Source organism: Perognathus longimembris, chromosome 6 (assembly GCF_023159225.1).
Source record: "Perognathus longimembris pacificus isolate PPM17 chromosome 6, ASM2315922v1, whole genome shotgun sequence".
Lineage (NCBI taxonomy): Eukaryota > Metazoa > Chordata > Mammalia > Rodentia > Heteromyidae > Perognathus > Perognathus longimembris.
The window spans coordinates 11,186,773-11,200,587 of record NC_063166.1 but is presented as its reverse complement, the minus strand read 5'-3'; positions in this window follow the sequence as shown (position 1 = coordinate 11,200,587).

Sequence of the window (13,815 nt, the reverse complement as noted above, 5' to 3'; positions counted from 1 at the left end):
GCTCCACAGCACTAACAGGGCCGAGGGTCCTTGTGTACCATGCTCCGCACTGTCATCTTTGGAGGGACGTCTTGAAGAGCAGAAGCTCAGGAAGTTCCTAGGGACAAGGTGCTTGGTGGTAGTGCCTAGAAGGATGTCTTCTCTGGTCCTGCCCAGCTCCCTTGCTTCTGGTGTGATGGGGACAGATCTGATCACCCCCACAGGTGACACTGAGGTCCCTGCCGTGAGTCCTTGCTGACAAAGAGCCTCTAATGTGTTGACAATCTTCGCGTTATGTGTTGGGTCGCAAAGATAAACCCATGGTCTCAGAAGATTAAAGAAGCAATGAATTTTTTTTTTTTTAATGTATTTACAATCCTAATTGGGGGTTGGAGAAGGGTCGTCTGCATTTTGGAGTAACAATGTATGTCCTGGTTCTGGGACTTGAACTTGCTCAACTTTTCTGCTTAAGGCTGGCCACTTGGAGCCACAGCTCCACATGTGGCTATTTGCTGGTTAAGTGGAGAGGAGAGTCGCATGGTCTTTCCTGTCCAGGCTGCCTTCAAATCTCAGTTCTCTGATCTCCCTCCTGCTGCACCGTCAGCACGCTGGCCTACAGATCGGCAGGCCTTGGGCCTCTTGGTAACAAGCAGGGCACGCCTGAAGTTTGACCACGGGTGCTCTTACCTCCCAAGGCCATGGCCCGCAGTCACACCAGAAAAATGCCTGTTTTCTTTTAAATGATTGGCATCCCAGCGTGAGCCAACAACAAGCGATGCCACAAGGACACTCGGGCCTTGAGAGGAGGATTAAGAAGGGGATCAGAGGGCCCATTTGCTGTTGGCTGACCTCAGTGCTACAGACGAATGTCTGAGTGGCGGAGGAGGAAGGCACAAGACTGAAGTGACTTCAAAGGCCTGGCTTAGCTGGCAGCTGGGAAGGTCGGGTGGAGACCTTGGAGAGCCTCATGGAGCAGAGTCACGGGCAACTCGAGCCACTGTTGAAATTGTCCTTAAGGCCCCTGAGCATTGTCTAGGACTGACTGGGGTTGGGGGTCAGAGGGTCTAGGAAGGGTGAGTATGTAGACTCTCCTGGACTGGTAGCAGGCCTCTGGTTCTCCCCTCCCGCCCCCCCCCCCCCCCCCCAAATCTCTCCACCCCATCCTCCAGGGCAGCCAGAGTCTGGCCACTTCTTGGTCCTCAGCCTCCCAGTTCCCTTTGGTGGAGACAGTTTTACCCCCTGCACAGAGAGCTTGCTGGAAAATGCTCCTAGCATCCTGGATGGAGCGTTTCGCATCTTGTTTTGTTTGCTTCTCACTTGGTGTCTCCGGCAGGCTTTTCTGTGGCAGCTCACAAAGAAACCCTGGGCTTGGGCCTGGGCACTGTCCTTAAGCTTCTTTTGGCTCAAGGCTAGCACTCTACCACTTCCGGCTTTTTCTGTTTATGTGGTGTTGAGGAATCGAGCCCAGGGCTTCATGTATGCTAGGCAAGCACTCTACCACTAGGCCACATTCCCAGACCTATGAGGTCATTCTAGTAAGCCATTCAAGTACATTCTGCTGATGGCCTAGTCTCTTGCTGACTCTGGGGACGAGTTCAGTCTCAAAACTACCTTCCAGGGGCCTGGCGCAAATGATCACCCCATTTGCTAAGTTGAGGCCCAAGGAGATACTGATGGCCCTTGACCATTCTGAGCCTTAGGCTGAGGAGGAGGGCCCTGCCTCCTAGCCCGGCCCGGCCGGGCCCGGCCCCTGAGGCCACACTGCCTCCCAGTGGCTAGGGAAGCACTTACCCACGGGGCGGACCGGCTTCTGGGCTTTGTTACTCCACACACAAGCTAATCACACAGGGCCTGCAAGCTGGCTCTTGTTCATTTGACAACAAAGATGAGAAAGATTAGAACATCGGTCCCACAGGTCTGGAGTGTGCACAGCACTGCAGGCGTGTCTGAGCTCAGAAACAAGAACTAGCTGCCATCACCATCCCTTGTCACAATGGTGGCTAGTGAGCCCCACAGCAAAACCCACACTTTCAACCCCATTCTGCTACCCTTGGGCAGAGCCAGTCCATATGCAAAGCCAGTCAATTGTGATGGATATAATTTCAAACTCTGATGAGATTATCTATATGGTTTTACTTCAAAGACACTGGAAGGTCCTCCCTCATAATGGGCTGGGGATATAGCCTAGTAGCAAGAGTGCCTGCCTCGGATACATGAGGCCCTAGGTTCGATTCCCCAGCACCACATATACAGAAAACGGCCAGAAGCGGCGCTGTGGCTCAAAGTGGCAGAGTGCTAGCCTTGAGCGGGAAGAAGCCAGGGACAGTGCTCAGGCCCTGAGTCCAAGGCCCAGGACTGGCCAAAAAAAAAAAAAATGTCTGCTGACAGCTGGGAGCTGGTGGTTCGTGCCTGTGATTCTAGCTACTCAGGAGGCCGAGATCTGAGGATTGAAGGTAGAAGCTGAACAGACAGAAATCTGAGCAAGGGCAGGGAGTGTGGCTTAGTGGTAGAGTGCTTGCCTAGCGTGCATGAAGCCCTGAGTCGTATTCCTCAGCACCGTATGCACAGAAAAAGCCAGGAGTGGACACTGGCTCAAGAGGTAGAGTGCTAGCCTTGAGCAAAAGGAAGCCAGTGCTCAGGCCCTGGGTCCAACTCATAGGACTGGCAAAAAAAAAAAAAATCTGAGAAACTCTTACCTACAGTTCACCACCAAAAAGCCAGATGTGGACAGGTGCTGGTGACTCACACCTGAAATCCTAGTTACTCGGGAAGCTGAGATCTGAGGATCGAGGTTCCAAGCCAGCCCAAGCAGGAAAGTCCTTGAGGCTCCTATCTCCAATTAAATGCCAGGAAACTGAAAGTGGTGCTATGGCTCAAGGGACAGCACCCAGGCCCTGAGTTCAAGCCTCAGTACCAGAACACATACACACACACACACACACACACACACACACACACACACACACAAGCCAGCTGTCAGTTCAGGACCATGGTGACTGCCCCATTTGTCCTCTACACCTGATGGCTTCCATAGTGGTGCAAACAGGATCCTCCCAGGATTTCTCAACCTTTCAGTGCTTTTCAGGATGATGTAGCAGATCTCTTCTGTGATTGTTACAGAACTAGGAGAAACTTTCCCCAAGTATGGGATGGAATTGTCCCATTAGGTATGGTTCCCCAGATCTGGGCTGGGACACACAGGGCCTGCTTTCCTGTGGCTTTCAGCCCCCACACTACCGTTCCCTCTACCTCCTCTTGTCTCAGTGCTCGGTGTGTCTCTGTCCACTTGCCTTGTTGGCACTGGGGCCTCCCAGTTCTGTGGCCCACTTTCTCCAGTGTTCTCAACTTCCCTGCCTCAGCCATTGGGTCCCACACTCAAGCCTAATCCTCCAGAGAGGCCACTGTTGAACTTCTTTCTAGTTTGTTCAAGACTTCACCTCGAAGAGACCCTATACCGACCCCAGGACCTTTACACTGCCCGAAGTGAAAAAAGTGTATGTAAGTCTAGACTCCACGGTTGAATTCACTCATTACAAGCCTGCCTCTGCTGGGTCTGTGCCCGGGCCCCCCTCCCACACCTGGAGGAAGATGCTGGCTGGATTGTGACCACCTGGGACCGCTCTAACCTTGTTAAATCCAGCCCCTCACATCTACGCACGCTTGTACTTGTTCTCTGGCTGCGTTGGCTGGTCTCGGTCAGCCCCGTGAGCGCAGGGACTGTGCTCGTCCCCTGCTCCTTCCTAGCACTTGGGCACACACGGATGAATGTATTTCTTTCTAAGGGTGAAGGAGGAAAAGAGCAGAGGGCCAGAGCCGGGATGTATTCCAGGGGCTTCAGGAAGGCCAGGGGGCCAGGCCAGGCCTCTGGCTCCTGCCGTTTGCCCGAGAAGAACTTGATTAGCTTTTCCCAGGCTGGGAGACCGTCTTGGAAGTGTAACTCAAGCTGGAACCTAAATTACAGGCTGGGACATTTGCTGGCTGATGGCCAGATGCATTGACTTGAAGCTTCCCTGTAGGCGCTGGATGGCAGTGACCCCCTCACGCGTCTAAAGCCAGTGATCCCCTAGCCCGTCACCTCTTCCAGCCCCTGACTTTTGCGTTCAGGGAACTGAGGCATCAAGAACAGGACACGGGTGTGGAGCCGGGGTCTCCTGCGCACGCCTCTGCGGACCCCGGGTCTGTCCTCAGTTTCCTGCACACAGCACCTCCCGGCAGTGAAGTATTGTTATTTACCTCCACCATGTGGAGCCCCGGGAGCCCACATCGCCTCACCCCGCCCCTCCCCAAGTAAGGGACAGACCTCCGTGCTCTCCCGGCCTCTGTGCAGCCTTTGCACTGTGTGCTACACGCCCCCACCAAGATGGCTGTTCAAGGTAAGCAACGTTTCTTCCACAGGTTCGAGTATCCCCAGAAGTCTCTTCTAAAGTAGAGAATGGTGTGTGCCAGGCACCCTACCTGGGCAAGGTGGGGTCAATGGGGGGGCCATGGGACCCCTCAGTTGGCAGGGGTGGGATTTGAAGTGTACCCTTCTACTCAGGAGGCTCGTCTAGTAGGAGACGTAATTAATCAGCGTTTCAGGCCATGAGCCCGGGTGTCCCAGCTGAGAGTGACCATTACCATGTTCCCCTCATTGCTTGAGTTTCTGCTGAGATAGAAGAATTTGAACCCAATTATTACCAAATTTTGACAAAAAACAATAAAAACAAAACACCCTTGTCCTTATTTGCCAAGCTTTAAGTCAAATACAATATCGTTTTGGTGGTGGTGGGGTTTGAACTCAAGAGTTTCATGCTTTCTGAGCAGACTCTACCCCTCCAGTCTGTTGTGCTCGGATTTTTTTGAGATTGGGGCCTCAGGCCAACCTGAGCTGTCACCCTGATGGTGACAGGTGTGTGTCACCATGCCCAGCTTTTAAAATACTGAGATGGGGGGAGGGGGGATGAGGGAGGAGGTAACAAACAGTACAAGAAATGTATCCAAAGCCTAACGTATGAAACTAACCGCTCTGTATATCAGTTTGACATTAAAAAATAAATAAATAAAATAAAATGCTGAAATAGGATCTCATGAACTTCTATGCCCAGGCTGTCCTTGAACCTCAGTCTTCCTAACTCATCTTTCCAAATAGCTAGGATTATAGATGTGAGCCACCACACTTGGGTCAAATACAATTTTTTTTTTTAAGACCAGTTTTCTACAGGACACCAAGTTTGGCATTTCGGTCTTTTCAAGATCAGTAGGCCAACGTCGCATGTCCTACAGCAGTAGCCCAGGGTGACAGAAAGAGCTATAGCCTGGGAGTCAGGGTTCTGGTTCAGGGCCCATCTCTCACTGGGGCGTGCTGTGTCACCTTGAGCAGTTCACTTCCCCTCTCTAGGCCTCTGTTTCAGCACCATGGAAATAGAGGATTCCGATCTGGTGAGTTCTCGGTTCTGCTCCAGAGTTGAACAGAAGACAGGAACTCAGATCAAGTCTCAGAGTCTCTGAGTTCAGTTCCCATTTCATCACTTAACTACTGGGTCAATGAACAAGTTAGACAAGTTGCTTAACTACTGTGGGGCTGAATTGCCTCATGTAACAAGCAGATTGGTAATACCTGTGTCATGGCATTGCAAAAGCAGAAATAAAGTTTCATGTAAATACAAGCTGAGCTCAGGGTTAGTAGTTGTTGCAATGGGGGCCAATTCTTTTTTCTTCCCATAGGGATGGGGAGAGATGGCAATACTAAAGAGAGGTTTATTTTATTGTCAGTCAGGCTTGAACTCAGGGCCTTGGCACTGTCCCTGAGCTCTTTTGCTCCATGCTATTGCTCTACCACTTTGAGCCACAGCTCCACCTCCAGTTTTCTGGTGGCTTATTGGAAATAAAGAGTCTTACACTTTCCTGCCCAGACTGGCTTCAAACCAAGATCCTCAGCTTTCAGCCTCTTGAGTAGTTAGTATTACAGGTGTGAGCCACCAAAGCCCGGATGATGAGAGGTTTTTTTAATTTGCCAGTTCTGGGTCTTAAACTGAGGGCCTGGACTCTGTCCCTGAGCCTCTCTGTGCTCAAGGCTGGCGCTCTACCACTGCAGCCACAGAGCCACTTCTGGCTTTTCCTGTTTATGTAGTACTGAGGAACTGAACACAGGGCTTCATGCATGCTAGGCAAGCACTCTACCACTAAGCCACATTCCCAGCCTGAGAATTCTGTGTTATTAATAATAAAAAGCTAGGCACTGGTGGTTCATGCCTGTAACCCTATGTACTCAAGAGGCTGAGTTCTGAGGATCGTGGTTCGAAGCCAGCCTGGGCAGGAAACTCTGTGAGACTCTTATTTCTGATTAACAACTAAAAAGCTGGAAATGAAGCGGTGGCTCAAGTAGTAGAGTGCTAACCTTTGCAGAAAAGCTGAGTGAGAAGCCCTGAGTTCAAGGCCCTGTTCCGGCCCAGTCTCACCTGCAACGTTTCTTAGGCAGGTTCATTGGATTCATCAGTTCTTGGACCACAGAGCGTGTCAGGAGTGGTCGGAACTTCTGGAAGCAGCAGAGTTCTGAGTCCACTTTTGGGGCATTCATCAGCCAGGATGTGGTCTGCCTGCAGACCCTGGGTTTCCAACGAACCAATTGTGTGAAGGAAGCCCAGCGCCCAATCCACCAAAGCCGGTGAACCAACTACTGAGACACCGCCCCCTGGTGGCTGCATGTTCTCTTAGTTTAGGACAGCCGATTCCTAGCAGGAATCCTCCAGAGAACCCCAAGGACCAGAGGTCTCTGTGCTTACAACACAATTACATTTAGGGCTGGCTGCTTTGCTTTGTTAGCCAATTAAGTTAAAGCTGAGGAAATGGTGGCTTAGGCAAGTTGCCCCCCAAATGCTGACTGTCCCTTAAAAGTAGCTTAGCTCATATGTAAAGGGAACATTTCCAAGGCGATGTAAGTACATCCTATGATGGTTTTCATTGTGCGATCTCGGTAGCTTACCTGTGGTGGTGGTTGTCTTTGGTTTTAGCCTACGCTGATCTAGAACGGGTGACCTCAGCCTCCTGATTGCTGGGATGACAGGTATGCACCCTCAGACTTAGCCCCGTGCCTGCCTTTCTAGGGACTGGATTTTCCTTGATTCTAAAAGAACTCCAGCCCTGTCGGAGCATGTGACTCACACCTGCAACCCCAGCTACTCAGGTGGCAGAGAGTTGGGATGATTGTGTTTCTGAAGTTAGCCTGGGCAAAGAGTTGATGAGCCCTCCCTCCTCCCTCCCGCATCTCAAGCAACTGCTGGCCTGGTGGGTCGGTGCCTGCCCATTCCAGCGCTCTGAGAAGCATGAATAGGAACACAGTGTAGGTCATCCCCGGATATAAATGGGAAATCTTATTCAAAAAATAATTAAGGGCGGGGGGCTGGGGATATAGCCTAGTGGCAAGAGTGCCTGCCTCGGATACACGAGGCCCTAGGTTCGATTCCCCAGCACCACATATACAGAAAATGGCCAGAAGCGGCGCTGTGGCTCAAGTGGCAGAGTACTAGCCTTGAGCAGGAAGAAGCCAGGGACAGTGCTCAGGCCCTGAGTCCAAGGCCCAGGACTGGCAAAAAAATAAATAAATAAATAATTAAGGGGGAAAAAAAGCTGGGGTGTGTCCCAAGGGATAGAGTGCCGGTCTAGCAAGCTCAAGGCTCTGACTTCAGTCTCCATTCCCAATAATTAATAGTAATAAATGAATTATAAAATGCCACCTGCTTTAACAGTCCGCATCAGCTTAGTAAAAGCTTTATTTTTCCGGGGTGGTGGGGGAGTGCCACAATGACCTGTGAAGAATGACTATTGATTGCGAGGTACATCCTAATTTGAGGAGCTTAAACACGGGCAACATACCACATGACTCAGGAAAATGGCAAAAAAAAAAAAAAATAATAATGTTTATTATAACACCAGATCGTGTTTTCAATTATTTTGCATTCGCGTCGCTCGGCACTCAGATGACACAGAAAAGTCTTACCAGGGGCTTGTCCCTTCCTGTTTGCCCTCAGTCCCCTCCCCGGGGGCCGGCAGTGTTTTCTGTCCCCCGGGAATCATTGAGAGATAGACATCCCTTGTTCCACTTGGACAAAGGGAGCACATCACAACCCTCATCTGGGTGCTTCTCACCTAAAATACGGAATCTGAGGATGGTGATTGGAAGCCAGCCTGGACAAGAAAGTCTGTGAGACTCTTATCCAATTAGCCACTGAAAAAGCTGGAAGTGGAGCTGTGGTTCAAGTGGTAGAGCACCAGCCTTGAGTGCAAAAGCTGAGGGACAACACCCAGGCCCTGAGTTCAAGCCCCAGTACTGATACGCGTGCGCACACACACCCATATATCCATAAAGATGTATCCCCATTCCATTCCATTTTTATTACTTTTTTCACCCCTAAGGTTACACAGCAGTCTCTAGCTTCCTAGATAATTGCTTCCATTATCTCTTTGATGATTTTGATTTAACGAATCCCCTGGCACACAAGCGTTTCTTTGGTCCTGGGGTTTGAACTCCAGGCCTCAGCTTCCTAGGCATGTGCTCTACCATTAGAGCCACACCCCAGCTCCGGAGCACAACTTAATAACAATCTAGGTTGAACATTTAGATTGTTTCCAGCATTTTGCTGTAACCAAAAACATAAAACACCAAGGTGACGATTTCTTATTCAGCAAATATTTATCACCTGGGATTCAGTTTTGTGTCAGACTGGCTCCCTGGAGGGTCTCCGGGGCGTGTCTGGCTCCCACCGCCAGGTGTCTGGCTATCACCTGTGCTCCAGGGCATCCTGGGTAAATCAGTCAGTCGGCAGGCTTGAGCCTGGTCAACGTGCCTTCAACTTAGACTGATTCCAGCTCCTCAGCTCATCAGAGCACTATCCCAGGCCCCTAGAAGAGCTGAATTCACAAAGATGATTAACAAGGAACAGGCATCAGGGAGTAGTTCATGTCCATAACCCTAGCTACTCAGGAGGCTGCAATCTGAGGATCATGGTTCAAAGCCAGACCGGGCTGGAAAGTCTATGACACTCTTATCTCCAATAAACTACTCAGAAAAAGCCAGAAGTGGCACTGTGGCTCAAGTGGCAGAGTGCTAGCCTTGAGCCAAAAGAAGCCAGAGACAGTGCTCAGGCCCCTGAGTTCAAGCCCCAGGACTGGCAACACACACACACACACACACACACACACACACACACACACACAATTAACTAAAATTAAAATTAAAAAAAAATTCTGACTTTTAGGGCTGGAGATATTGCTTAAATAGTAGAGTATCTGTCTACCAAGTACAAGGTCTTGAGTTCAAACCTCAGTACTTTAAAAAAAATCTCAGAAAGGATATAAACACTTGAACCCCACAAAAGACCACCTGTACGTTTCCCAATCAAGTTTTCAAAAATTGAGTCACATATGTGGAATTATAGTTTTATTATTTTTGTTTTTTGCCTATCCTGGGGCTTGAACTCTAAGCCTAGGCATGTCCCTGAGCTTCTTTTGCTCAAGGCTAGTAGTGCTCTACCACTTGAGCCGCTTCTGGATTTTTCTGAGTATTTTATTGGAGATAAGAGTCTCACAGACTTTTCCTGCCGAGACTGGCTTTGAACCGTGATCCTCAGATCTCTGTCTCCTGAGTAGCTAGGATTACAGGTGTGAGCCACTAGCATCCAACAAGTTATGGTTTTAGAATATGGTTCAATTATCAGAATCCCACTGTCTTTGGGGGAGGGGGATAGATAGGAAAGATAGTGCTGGAGAATCTTCCTTAGAAGCTCCCCTTCCAGCAGGTTCCTCCCCCACTTTGTTTAAGAAGTGGATCTCATGAGCACCTTCGCTGCAGGGCATGCTGGGAAACCAAATTCCTATCTTCTCAGCTGCTCAACCAGAAGGTGGGCAAAGAACCGATGGGCCCCAGGTGGCTGCCCTGTATCCTGCTGTGGTTTCTGCCCAGCCTGAATTTTCCCTGGCAGCATTTAACTTGTTCACATTCTGCGTTTCCCAGGAATGAGATGTTAAGTCTCAATTCAATTCAGGTTAAATATTTGGGGCACGAATATTCATAGGGAGTGCCGTGACTTTCATACTCCATTGCATTAAGTAATGACCAGGTCGCAGTTTTCAGGATGTAAGCTCAGGCCCGGTACCATCACTGAAAAGCCAGGAATGTGTCTTGGTGGTAGAGTGCTTGCCTGGCATGCATGAAGCCCGGGGTTCGATTCCTCAGCACCACATACACAGAAAAAGCCAAAAGTAGCGCTGTGGTTCAAGTGGTAGAGCGCTAGCCTTGAGCAGAAGAAGCTCGGGGACAGTGCCCAGACCCTGAGTTCAAGCTCCAGGACAACAACAAACCAACCTGGAATCCAGATCCTTCTGGAGCTCCAGGAATAATCCTGTAGGGCCATACTACACGTCTTCCCCTTGCTTGTGGAGCCCCGGGGGGCAGGAGGGGGGGCGGCCCCAGCTTCTGTCCTATGCATTCACTCTGGTGGTGTCGGGCTGGACTTGCGTGTAGTAACTGAGGCAGAGATTCTGAAGCATTCAGCACAGGCCTGGAGCCCACTGTGCTGGACACATGTACATTCTGAGTGTGTGTGTGGGGGATTCTCCCCCTCAGCGCCTCTTCTGGAGCTTTCTCACACGGTCAGTGTATGCTTGTTTGAGCAGATGTGTTGTGGTCTCCGATGTCCCTGCGGGATGCCGGCACTGGCCTGTCTATCTCAGGTAACCAGGCAGGAGAAACTTGGGCTTGGGCTGCTTCCTTGCCCACCTTCCCTGCCTCTAGAGCAGCACTCGAGCCATCCTGCCAACATCTGGCTGCCTCCTGGGACACATCTGCAAAGGGAAACGCATGCTCCTTCCAGTTTCCCCAGGTGTGTCAGAGGCGGCCCCGCCCCGCCCTACCTGCAGGCTGAAAACCCGGCAGCAGCCGTGACTCACCTGCCCACCCCGTCTATCCGGCCAGTCTGTGCGCTGAGACTCCTCTGTAGCCAGGATTCCCTTCACTGGCTTCCTCCAGCTGCCCGCCTGGCTCGCCTGCCTCCATAGTCCATCCTGCCATCCAGCTGGTCCTGCCCCTCCCCGGCCCCACTGCTTCACGCCTGCTGTGTGATCCTCAAGGCCCAGCTGTCGCGGGCTTGACTGCTGGGTGCTAATTATAGACGTGTCACCCGCCAGACACATACCGCCTTTATCTTTCCCATTTACAACTCCCTCTTGTGAACAAAGGAATTATTATTTCTTTTGCAAACCGGGAAACTGAGGTTTAGGATCGCACAACTCATGGTGTAAATAGAAGGGTTGAGAGTTAGACTCTTTTTTTTTTTTTTTTTTTTTTTTGGTACTAGTACTGGGGCTTGAACTCAGGGCCTCACGCTCTTGCTTGGCTTTTCTGCTCCAGGCTGGTACGGTACCATTTGAGCCCCACTTCTATTTCTGGCTTCTCTGCTCGTTAACTGGAGGTAAGAATCTCATGGACTTTCCTGCCTTTGAACCATGACCCTCAGCTCTCAGCCTCCTGAGTAGTTCGGACTACAGGCATAAGCCACAAGTACTCAGGGCACTCTCTCTCTCTCTCTCTCTCTCTCTCTCTCTCTCTCTCTCTCTCTCTCTCTCTCTCTCTCCCTTGTGCTCATAGAAGGGCTTGAACTCAGGGCCTCCCTCATTCTCCTGCTTAGCTTTTCCCACTCGAGGCCAGGGCTCTACTACTGGAGCCACAACTCTACTTCCAAGAGCCAGGCTCCTGACTGTGAGAGAGGAGGGCCTCCTCCCGAGCCCCTCAGCCCCTCAGCCCTTCCCTCCTGCCTGCTCCTCCCTGGCACCCCGGCTCTGCCTCTCCTCTGCAGTCCTTCAGCACATCCCATCTCCCGGCAGCCATCTGGCCTTGCACAACGTCCTGTTTACTTACACACTGCCTTGTGTGGGCCTCTGGTTCGTTCACCTTCGCCTTTCTGGTTCCTGGAGGAGGGGCGCTCCCCCCCCACCCCCGCTCGCGTGATGGCCGCCCAGGGCTGGCCCCCATCTTCAGTGGCACTGACCTGGCGTCCCAGAGCTACCCCAAAAGCTGCCCGCGCTGTCCCGCCACACCCCAGTCCCCACCACAGCGGGGTGCGCTCACACGCACCCACATTCTCCCCGTCACACTCACAGCTCCTCTGAAGCTCTCTTCCCCATGAATGAAATGTCTGCCCAAGGCAGAGCGGGGCCCTCCCTCCCCGTCCCTGCCTCATTGCCAGCGGGAAGCAGTGAGCACCCCCAGAACTGCTGGGGGCCAGGCCCCCAGGGGAGTCCTTAGTGTCCCCTCCTACAGAGCCTGGGGCTGGATTAGAAGTTGGGGGGGCAGGGGCGCCATGATGTGGGCGTGGGGGATAGGCCGGTACCCTGCCTTTGTGAGGAACGTTCCCCTGCCACAGCGAGGTGCCACTGTGTCCACAGGTGCCCCCCTTGTTCTGTGACTCCCCGGTCCTGTGCCTCATGCCCTTGCCTCCCGAGCTGTGCAGCAATGGAGTTCCATAGTCCCCGTCACACGCCCCATCTCCCGGTGGGAAGCAGCTACCAAGCATCTCGAAGGCTCTGGAGTTCACGTTGAGTGCTCTCTCTTGGGCACTCGGGAAGCAAGCAGCATGGGGGTTTGGCACTTAGTGAGGCCGTGCTGACCCAGGGGGCAGAGGACGGGAGAGGCCAGGTGTCGGTGCTGCACACGCCATCCCAGCACGGGGGAAACTGAGGCAAGATGGTCACAGGTTGAAAGCCAGCCCAGGCTGCGTATTCAGTTGTGTCTGTATGTTGTCTGTGTGTGCGCTGGTTCTCGGGGTTGAACTCAGGGCCTGGGCGCTGTCTCTGAGCTTTTATGCTCAAGGCTAGCACTCCGGTACTTGAGCCACAGCTCCACTTCCAGCTTCTTGCTGGTTGATTGGAGGTCAGAGTCTCACAGACTGTCCTGCCCAGGCTGGCTTTGATCCTGGGTCCTCAAGCCTCAGCCTCCTTGAATGGCTGGGATGACAGGCAGGAGCCACCCATGCCTGGCTGCATGTGCAGTGTGGAGCCCAGTTGGGCAGAGCATAGTGACACCCTGTATCAAAAAGGACCACCCCCCTCCCCAATGAATGAATGAATGAATGAATTAGGAAAGAGAGAGAAGCGACCCGTGAAACCTGGACAGATGTAGAAGGCCAGTCCCCTGGAGGCAAACTGCTGTTCCTTAACAATTTTGTCTGTGGCCAATCCAAGCGAGAGAGACAGATAAGTCAGTAAACAGAGAGGTGCTTATGTAAGACAAATAAAAAAAAAAAGAATCTCATAAGCCATCTCCTATCCACACAGCCCGGAGGAGCCGGGAGGGGCAGGGTAGGAGTTGCGTGGCTGTCCCAGCCATAAGGCCGCCCAGCCTCTGGGGAGGAGGGGGGGGACAGGACGTCCCGGGGGAGGAGGCTTGTCACTCTCCCCGCAGCAGCCTGGCAGGGAGGGAGGGAGGCACCGGAGAGAGAGCCACTGGCACGGGTTTTGCAATGGGGTGCGCTGCGCTCTGGCTGGGAGCCGCGCTTCACCCGCCTCTGTGGGCGCAGCCCTGGGCCAGGGAGCCGTGAACACTCGCTGCGGACCTCACCATGGGCCTCCCGAAGCCATGAAGCCAGGCCGGGCTCGGGACCCCGCTCACACGGCTCGGGGAGCGTTGCGGATCTTGTCGAGGGGCCTGGGCACCTTTCCTTCCTTTTGGATCTGCGTCCTGGCACAGCTAAGCAGGCCCAGCGGCGGCTGTCTGGGTGGCCCATGGGTGCCTTGCCGAGCTGGTAAATGCGGCCACATTCCAGGCTGGCGGGGAAGTTGAGGACGAGTCCCCCCCCGCCCCCCCGG